The sequence below is a fragment of the Anomalospiza imberbis genome, chromosome 3, assembly GCF_031753505.1.
Source record: "Anomalospiza imberbis isolate Cuckoo-Finch-1a 21T00152 chromosome 3, ASM3175350v1, whole genome shotgun sequence".
NCBI classification, from domain to species: domain Eukaryota; kingdom Metazoa; phylum Chordata; class Aves; order Passeriformes; family Viduidae; genus Anomalospiza; species Anomalospiza imberbis.
The window spans coordinates 59,516,909-59,526,643 of record NC_089683.1 but is presented as its reverse complement, the minus strand read 5'-3'; positions in this window follow the sequence as shown (position 1 = coordinate 59,526,643).

Below are 9,735 nucleotides of genomic sequence, written 5' to 3'. Positions count from 1 at the left end.
ACTCTTGTTCCAGGTTAATGGTTCTCTCTTGCTCAAAGTACAGCCTGTTTTCATGCATTTAGTCTAGGTTAGAGAGGAAGATAAAAAATTCATTAGTGACATGAAAGAATCCATTTTTCGGGTCCTTGGTGTACTGAAACTGCAGAATTTGAAACAATGAATAAATTTTCTTCACCTACATCAAATCTTGAAACCTTGAAACCAGCTGAAAAACACATGAAAATATTTGGACAGGTCTGCAAATAGGGCTAGAGAAGTCATATGAATTCAGACTGAGGGTCTAGGTTGCATGTGAGAACTTGTTTTACATGAGTTATTTTTTAAAGCTTTTGAAAAAGAAAAAGAATGATTGAGAATAAAAATAGTAAGCTTTAAAGCCCTTGGTAAAGAAGATCCTGTGTTTTGGAGAGAGGCCAGAACAAACTTTTGGAAAGGTAAAAATTGGTGAGAGAAATACCCACACCAAATGTGGGAGCTGTATGACAGGAGCAGATATCTGTAGCATCCTCTCTGCTGCTTCTGCTTACAGCATGTCTGGAAAGGGATTAGCAATAGTGGGGAGTGGGATACATGGCTCATGTACCCACATGGTAAATGCTCATATGTCCTGACCAATGGTGCTAGGAAAGGAGGAACTGTGCCATAAGGAAGATTTTCAGGTCTGCTCTAGGAAGGCTGCAGGCAAATTATCAGTCAATGCTTTTTGTGTTCCTGCCTGAAAAGAGGCCTTGCAGGAGCACTAAGGTGAAAGAAGCCTCTTTGAACAGAAACACTGTGCTTTTTGGGAGAATAAAATAATGAAGGAAATGAAGTAGGTGACAGGAAGGGCAAGCTGAGTCATGTAGTACTTAGAGACTTATATGCACACAGTTATCCATATTGAGGCTGGCTTGGTAAAACTCCTACTACTCTTGACTACTTTTATAACCACCAGGGATCAAATCTTCCATGATTTTAAGTGTCTTCCCTTTACTGAATTCTAGGGGGTTTCTTTTGTTATGAATTTCTCATTAGGAACTCTGTAAGGTATTTAATCTTTGATACTTCAGAATGGAGGAAAAAACCCAAGAAAACAGCAAGATTTTATTGCAACACAGAAGAGAAGACATAACCTTTCTACTATCTAAATATAAGGAATAATTTCAGAGTTTGTGGAATGAGATGCAGAGAAAAAGCCATGAAGCAGGAGATAGAATAAAAGTAGAAAGGGAGTGAACCCAATCTAGAATTAATCTAATTTTATACAGGGAACATGACCATACCAGTTACTTTAGAAAACTAGTTATAGATTTATATCTAGTTTATAGATGTATATCTGTTTAATACCCATAAAATTAGAACACATAACTAGGAACAAAAAGGCTTAAGGTTAAAGACTTTGCTGGTTGACTCATGTTTTATAACTGAACTTAAGATCTGAAACCCAGGACTACAAACAATTTGTCAGTTACAGCAGCTACAAGACCTAATCAAAGCTAAGCAGAAACTAATTGATGTATTAGCTAGTTATGATGTGTAAGGCGTCTCTATTCTTAAAATTAGTGAAATTATGCCTATCTCACAGAAGAGTTGGCACTGTATGTTGTCTCCTGAGGATGCTTGTCAAATACCAGCACTGCTGCTAAAACAGAAAGTTCTGGCTACTCCTGGTAATATCCCCTACAGGCAAACAACAGTGGCTTAAAGTAACACTGATAAGAAAAGTGAAATAACTTTCTTAAGCAGTGAGTAGCACACTCAGAGACATTTAACTTTTTTTTTATCTTTGCTACTGTTACTGGTTTCTTAAAATGCGTATGTCTGCGTGTGTATTCTTCCATAATGAGAATTTTTCTGCCTGTATTTCCATGCCTACTTAAATTTAACAATGTACACTGTCATTCCTCTGAAATTGTAAAGATGAACTGATTTTGATCTCACTGCAGAGATTCCTCATAAATGGCTTTTCAGCATTCTGTGCATAAAAAGACCTTGATTTTGATCAGCCTGGTGGGGTTATTTGTACTTATCTAAACCGATATGTGCTACTGAATCAGAATATAAGAATAATGTAGGAAGCTAAAAAATGTACAAGGCTGTGGAGGATCAAGCAAAATTTTTGATATTTCATTGACTTTTTTAATCAAGAAAGATACAGGTTTTATTCCATCATGTCTATAGAAGTATCAGTCAGAGCTTTTCCTGCAGAGTATTGACTAAAATATACTTACCCAGTGAAACAAAATTTAGTAATTGCGTATCATCTGATTGACTTTTACCACTTGAATTCTGTTTCTTAAGACTAAAATAGCAGACTAGAAAGTAGTCTAAGTAGTGTAAAACCATATTTTCTGAATCATTCTGATTTACCATAACCAGAACCAAGGACTTTTCCAAAGTCTTTTACACAATTTTGCTTCAAATTCCATACTCCTCCAACATATTTGGAGCAAACAACATGAGGAAATAATATATTACTCCTTTGATATAAAAACTCATTAGTCATATAAATAAAAGTGGTTAACTGTGTTTTACAAATGGTATTTAAAATATTGAAATGTTGATACCAAGTAGTCCTAAAAAGAAAATCTAGTTATACAAAATGTTGTTGCTACCATTTTTCGCACATGACTAGATATAGGAAACATCCACCAAGTCTTTTGAAAACCAAAAAGGAAAACAGTGAAACCGTAAGAGTCATTATCCTTCTGTGGAATTTTAAATGTTTATTTTGTGGCAAATTTATTTAGAAATTAGTGCTGCTCAATGTCCATTGGTCTGATTTTCTTGTCAACTTTATGATTTATGAAGTGAGTTGTTATTATGTAATTAATTTTGATAACTCAAAGCTGTCACTCAAGACAAAGCATTGTTACTTTTATTATTGACTATTTTTCCCCTTACTTTATATAGCTCTCTTTCAGTTATGAATGTGCTTACCTTTCCTGGTAATTTCACAAGCCAAAATAACCTGCACAAAATCAGTGATTTAGTCAATTATTGAATGTACTGAACTAAAGCCACATTCCAAGCTTGCTACATTTACTGAATGTCATGAAAAGTATCATGGCAGTTACACTGCCTTTTGACAGTGTAACTCACAAGATTCTGGTGAAATTACGGTAATCCAGATTGAGGCATATAATTTACACTGGTCCTCAACACAGAAAATAAATGAAGACCCCAGGTTTTATTGCCCTGTCATTGTTAAAAAATAATTTAAATAACCAATAAGAATACCTTTATTATACTGAAATTATACCTCTTCAGTCTAACTCTGTCTAATAGTACACTTCAGGTACACTAACTCAAAATAAAAGGACAGAGAAAGTTCTGATGGTTAGGGCAGACTAACAGTATATCCTTTTTCTTGTTTCTCTTTCTGACTCTCTCATCCTCTGATCCTGGTTGCATTGCTTAATATTTCTAGTACAGATTTTACTGTCAGAACTGGAAAGGAGAACTGTTAATGCACTCAGTTTACTTTGCTGGAGTTTGAGTGAGAGAAATACAATATACAATGCATGTTGTCTACATATGACTTTATGGCTGTGCAAATCCAATACAAATATCCCAGAGCCTATCAATGTGCTATTCAGAAAGCATATATTAAAAGCTCTTAGAGAAGGAAATGGATATGGAACCATGTCTGGTTATTGATTTTCTTTCTAATTTCTTGTAGCAAATGATACAGAATGAATTTTTTTTTTTTAATTTAGTCTCTATTGTGATGACTTTAACTGTGTTTTACATTATTATGGTATTTTAAGATTTGGAATGATCCATTTATAAAAAGAAGAAAAGAAAAAATATAAGCAGAAAGATTATCTTCGGTACAAAGAATTTACAAGCTAAATCAAGATGATGAACAAGGCAAATAATGAGTGTCTGGAAATACTGAGAAAACAGTGACTAGTTAACTCTTTAAAGTCTAAGGATGCTGCTAGGTCGATGCCTGATTTATACAAATATCTTGCTCAAGTTTCATGACAGATGATAGAAGAGAGAATCTGTCTTCTGCTAGTTACAAATAAGCATTTCCCTGCTAATACTATAGTGAAATTAAGAAACACTTGCTGTCATTGTCCAGTTAATTTTACTAATTCAGTTTGGTCAAAATATGTAAATGTGTCTTTGTTGAATTATTCATTATGGTGAGACATTCCAGGCATTACTCTTCCCACGAGGCAGTCAGCCAGTGAGAAGTCACCGTGGACTCTGCCATTAATAATTTCTGCTTTTATTAGTTTTCATATAATTAGCTGGTTAATTCTGAGCATAATAATCTGAAATTTGTGATGTGATCAGAATCCTTCTGATTCTGAAGGATATCTTGAATCCAGAATTATTTTCTTAGTTCCTTTCCTTTCAAACTTTCCTGCTGCTCTAAATATGGTCTGTAAGGTAAAACCAAAAATCCATCAAATGTTAATTTTAAAGAGAATTATATGAATTAGCTCTTTAGACAGCAGTCTTTTTTTGTTTTGCTACTCTTCACTGGCTATAATATTATCACTTCATAGCATTTTACTAGATAAAACCAAGACCAGACTCTTGCTCCCCTGCTAAGATAGTCCTGGGGCTGAAGTGCAAATACAAAACAAAATGGTGTCTTTGAGTGTTTTCTGAAGATGCAAAGATTTTGATAATATTCCTATTCTGAGAACATTATTCCAATCTTATTTTGGGTGCAATGAAGATTCAAGATTTTGGTTGCTATTGAAAAGATGTACAGTCCAGGACATATCCTCAAGGGTCTTCCCAAGAATTCTGTTCACAAGGAATAATTTATGATCTGGAAGTAGTTGTCTATTTGTCTGTCTGAACAAGTAAAGATAAGAAGTCAGCATTACCAAGCATTTGCTTTTTACTGTTGCTTTCGTTGTCAGAAAATATAGAATCATAGAACCATTAAAAGACCATTGGGTCCAACCATTGACCCAGCACTGCCAGGTCTACACCTAAATCGTGTCTCTAAGTGCCACATCTACATGTTTACTGAACACTTCCAGGGGTGGTGATTCCACCACTTCTTGAACCTCTTCCAGTTCTTGATCTCGCTTTCAGTGAAGAAATTTTTAATAATATCCAATTTAAAACTCTCCTGGCGCAACCTGAGGATGCTTCCTCTTGTCCTATTACTTCTTACATGGGAGAAGAAGCTGATCCCCACCTGGCTACCTTTCAGGTAGCTTTAGAGCGTGGTAAGTTTTCCTATGAGCCTCCTTTTGCTTCAGAATAAACAACCCCATCTTCCTCAGCTTAACATGGGACTTGTTCTCTAAAGTCTTCACCAGCTCTGTTCTCCTTCCCTGGACAAGCTCCAGCACCTTGATGTCCTTCTTGCAGTGAGGGATCCAAAAGTGAGCACAGGATTCAATGTGCAGCCTCACCAGTGCTAAGCAGAGGGAAATGATCACTGCCCTGGTCCTGCTGGCCACATTATTTCTAATGCAGGCCAGGATGCCATTCACCTTATTGGCCACCTGGGCACACTGCTGGTTCAGTCCAACATCCTTTTCTGCTGAGCAGCTTTCCAGCCATTCTGCTCCAAGCCTGTAGTATTTTACATCTTCAGTTCTTTCAACCATGTTGTACTATGGCTAAAAAGGCTGCTCTTCATGAATCATTTTAGATGAGTTACTGTTGTAATGTCCAAAATGATGGTACTGCAGACAGCATAGAATGGCTGAGGTGGGAGGGGTCCTGGAGATTGCCCAGACCAAATGTGGCACCAACCACAGCTGCCTGCAGAAGGTTGGTCACCTCTGTTGTATTTAACTGGGCTTATGGCTCTCTTGAGGAAATCCAGTTTTAATCTCAAACCAAAATTAAAATATTCATGGAGGAATAACTTGGCACCTTTCTCATATGCTAGAGCTACCCTCTGATGAAATATTTTGTCTCTTTTAATTAAAAATTTGCTTAAATTAATTAAAAAACTGTCTTAAACCAATTTCCTTGTACAAGTCCTCTTTCTCATAGGGAAGTCTATTTTTCCTATGAGAAACGGATGACAGGAAAAGCTGTGAGCTCTCTACAGAAAAAAGGTGAATCCATGCATTTTATTAAATACACTCAGTTATTCTTACTCATATGCAAGTATTCTGTCTGTGCTGGAGATTGCCCTGATTACTGTGAGAATCTGGTCTTTTGATTCTAGGAATTAATTATTAGTGAAGATAATTGTTTTTTACCATGTGGTTGTTTGACTATGTGAATGGATGGATTGAACTTCAAAGCCAGGTTATATTCTCTGTTCTGCTTGATATGAATCCAATTTCAGTCAGAAAAGATAAGCAGTGAAGTAATTTGGTGCCTTGTCACTCCCATGTCTGTTGCAGATGCAGTAATAATCTGTTACTTGCTGAGGAAAACATAAAGAGCTGTATTCAAGAGAAATTATCTTTTTGTTTTGTAGGTAACTGATACCTGGCAATATGTGAATGCCTTGAACAGCATTAATATGCAAGAAAAAATATTAAAAGAAGAATAAAATGCAGGAAATATTTTCAATTCTGAAACTAATGGATATGCAAAATATTCAAAAGATCATATTGTTCAGAAACAAGAACCCTGTTCTTTCATTATCAAATTTTTACTCTCTTGACAGCTGCAGGAGTCAAGGCTGACAACACAGAGATGGTGTAACTCTTCAAACTGGAGCATCCTCCTCTCAGTAACATCTGCTGCACTCCCAGATGGATCCCCATGTGCAGAGTGTGCATCCACCTAGGAGAGCACAAGGCACTGGTGACTGGCAGCATTCCTGCAGGCTCAAACATTGAAAATTACTTCACAAGATGGGTATGTGACAATTTCTGTACTTGCTATGTCATGTTTCTGAACACCAAAAAAACCCCAAAACCAAAACCAAAACCAAACCAAACAAAAAACCCCAACCAATTAAACAAAAAAAAACCCCCAAGCCCACAAGACCAGAAAGAGACAGAAATGGGGAAAAGATCATGTAGATTTTTTTTTAACAAAGTCTTACTTAATTTTTGTAAAGCAGCAGATTATGTACTGAAATCTGCAGAGTTGGATTTGGAGAGAAGACCAGTTTGTGGAGAGAATGATAAGAAAGATGAATCTGTCTTTTCTCCCTGAGTGGAAGCTCAGAGAAGTAAGAAAAGATGGAGAATTCTAGCAGATGCTAATTACTACCTCAGGAAAACAAAGTGAGAACCCTGAGCTCCCTGAAGATCCCTGAAGTACCTCTTTGCTTCCAGAAGAATAGTGTGCCATGCTGAGCTGAGACATATCCATTTCTCATCTGTACAAATATTGAGGCAGTAGGAAATTGAATTTTCTCCTATTTTAGGGGAATTTAGACACAGAAAAGCCATGGTGGAATTAACCTCCCCCAGTTTTAACCAACAAATGGATATCTAGACTCAGCTGTTTTTAAATGCCCTTTTTTATTCTCAGTGATGAATGGAGAAGGGATGCTTTACCCCAGTACAGAAATGCCATTACCCATGGAGCGTAACTATACAATGAATCTGATTTTCAGTGATTTACCATCATTTTACTTTGATAGTTTTGCTTTCATGTAGGTTTTTTAATTTTTCTTTGTTATTATGTATATTCTAAAGGGTACAAATGTTAGGATGAGGAAAAATATGTACCATTTGAAAAAGTCTATTAAAATAAAGAAATATTAGTTTAATCAAGCAATCTCAATGATGTTCATTGTGTAGGACTCTCATTCAAATCAATGAAAATTTATGTTCATAAACCTGTAAAAAATCTATGCAGTCTAATTATAGGCAGCTTAATTGCTACTAGTAACAGCACTCGGAAAATAATTTCACAGCTTTACCTATGACTGCAGGAATTGATTCAAAAATTCCATTACAACTTGTTAAAACAGAAAAGAAAACTTTCAGTATTTCTTGTATTAAAAGGCATTTATAATTAGTGGCATGTTTTATTCCATGGACATTAATTTTTCATAGCACTTTTCAGATATATTCCTCTCTCTAAAAATAAAATATAGCTTTCTCTAAGTGATTTATAACATGAAATATGTATTAAATGTCTTATTTATCACCACATTTTTATGTACTATGTATTATGTACTATTCACTGCAATGATTTTTTAAAGATTTATAGAACTAATCTCTTGTGAAGAGTGCATAGTTTTCAGAGCTATATTTCTCAAGACCACATGAAGTTTACCTGTTGCTTGTATGGATACAACTAATGATGATATCTTCAATAATAATGATGATGATGCTGTTGCTGATGATATTAATAATAACAATCTGTGAGAAGTAAAACTTTCTGAAAGCTTGTCTGTTTTAACTAGATAAATTATAGAGCTTAATAGATCATGTTACTTCATATAGAAACCTTGCCCTTCTTGTATATTGAGGCCATCAAAACACCGGGGTAATACACATTTTTCTCAAATGTTAACTGATGTAGCTAAAGTGGACCCAGAACTTCGACCACGTAAAGGTTTTCTGTTAGTCAACAGAAAATATTTTCTTTTGGAAGTGCAAGATATCCCATGAAAGGTTAATACTGGTTTTTATGAAAAAACACTGTTATGGATTAATTAATGGATTAAGCCCTCACTCCTTTTTCCCCCTCTTCCCTATAAAGGAAAAAATATATTTCATCGGCAAGAAACAAATAGGCCAAAAAGGAGAGACTAATGCAGGAGAAACAAATATTCATGCAGAATTTTGTTTTCTACATTGCTGAAGGATAGAATATTTAAGTTTGAAAATTCTACTTGACTCCTTTATTCTTTTGTATTTAATTCTGTATGCCATGCTAAATAGAATTTAAAATCTATTTATTTTTAAGAACCAAGACATATCTGTAAGAGTCCTGAATACATGTTCACACCCTTAGTTATCTAAATATTTACAGGAACATCCCTAAGATAATTTTTGACTTTATAAGTGGTTTTGAGTCTACTAATTCTGTTTTAACAGGTTTTGGAAGATCCCGGTTGTTAAGTAAATAAAATCAATTTAATCAAAAAATTATTTTCGTGAGATGCTCTGTAAGTCAGGTGGGTGATAGATGTGATCGGACTTTGGTTACACTTGTGAGACTGTTGGCAAAATACATACAACTATATGAAGACACTCACAGTCTAGAGGTCCACATTCAGTTTAATGCTCCTTCTTAGAGTAAATACAGGAAAAAAAATCTTGAGAGCAACACGCATAATCTTAAGTTATTCAGAACTGACCAAAGGAGTTGTGCATTTAAAATACCTGCTCTCTGCCAACAATAAAGGCAACATGAAGTGAATAAATATCTGCACTAAAGACATTGAAATTGTAACATGATGAATTGTACTATGCTTCAAATTATATTCTTGTAAGGGAAGGAGAGCAACTCAGCCCAAGCTGAAGAACTGTTAATGTGTAGTAACTGGGTAGAGAAAAAGGAGTACAGAAGTTACTGAATTGTGCTGTAATTATTAATAGTTTTCTGTTGAATTTGATTTATTGATGTTCTGTGTATATTTATGTTTGATGAGCTAATGGATGTTCATTACATTTGCAAGAGGCACCAAGTTGGGAGAAAGGCACTACCAAGACACTGACAGATTTCAGAGTTACCTTAGCAAATTCAAAAGTGGGCTGAAAAAACACAGGGTATTCAAAAAGGACAAATGTGAATTTCTACACTTAGGTAACAAAGCATACAGCAACATGAACTGGAGAAGTTAGGCAGCTCCTCTTCATAATTAGAGCTGTTGGTAACATGAATTAGAAGCTGAAGATG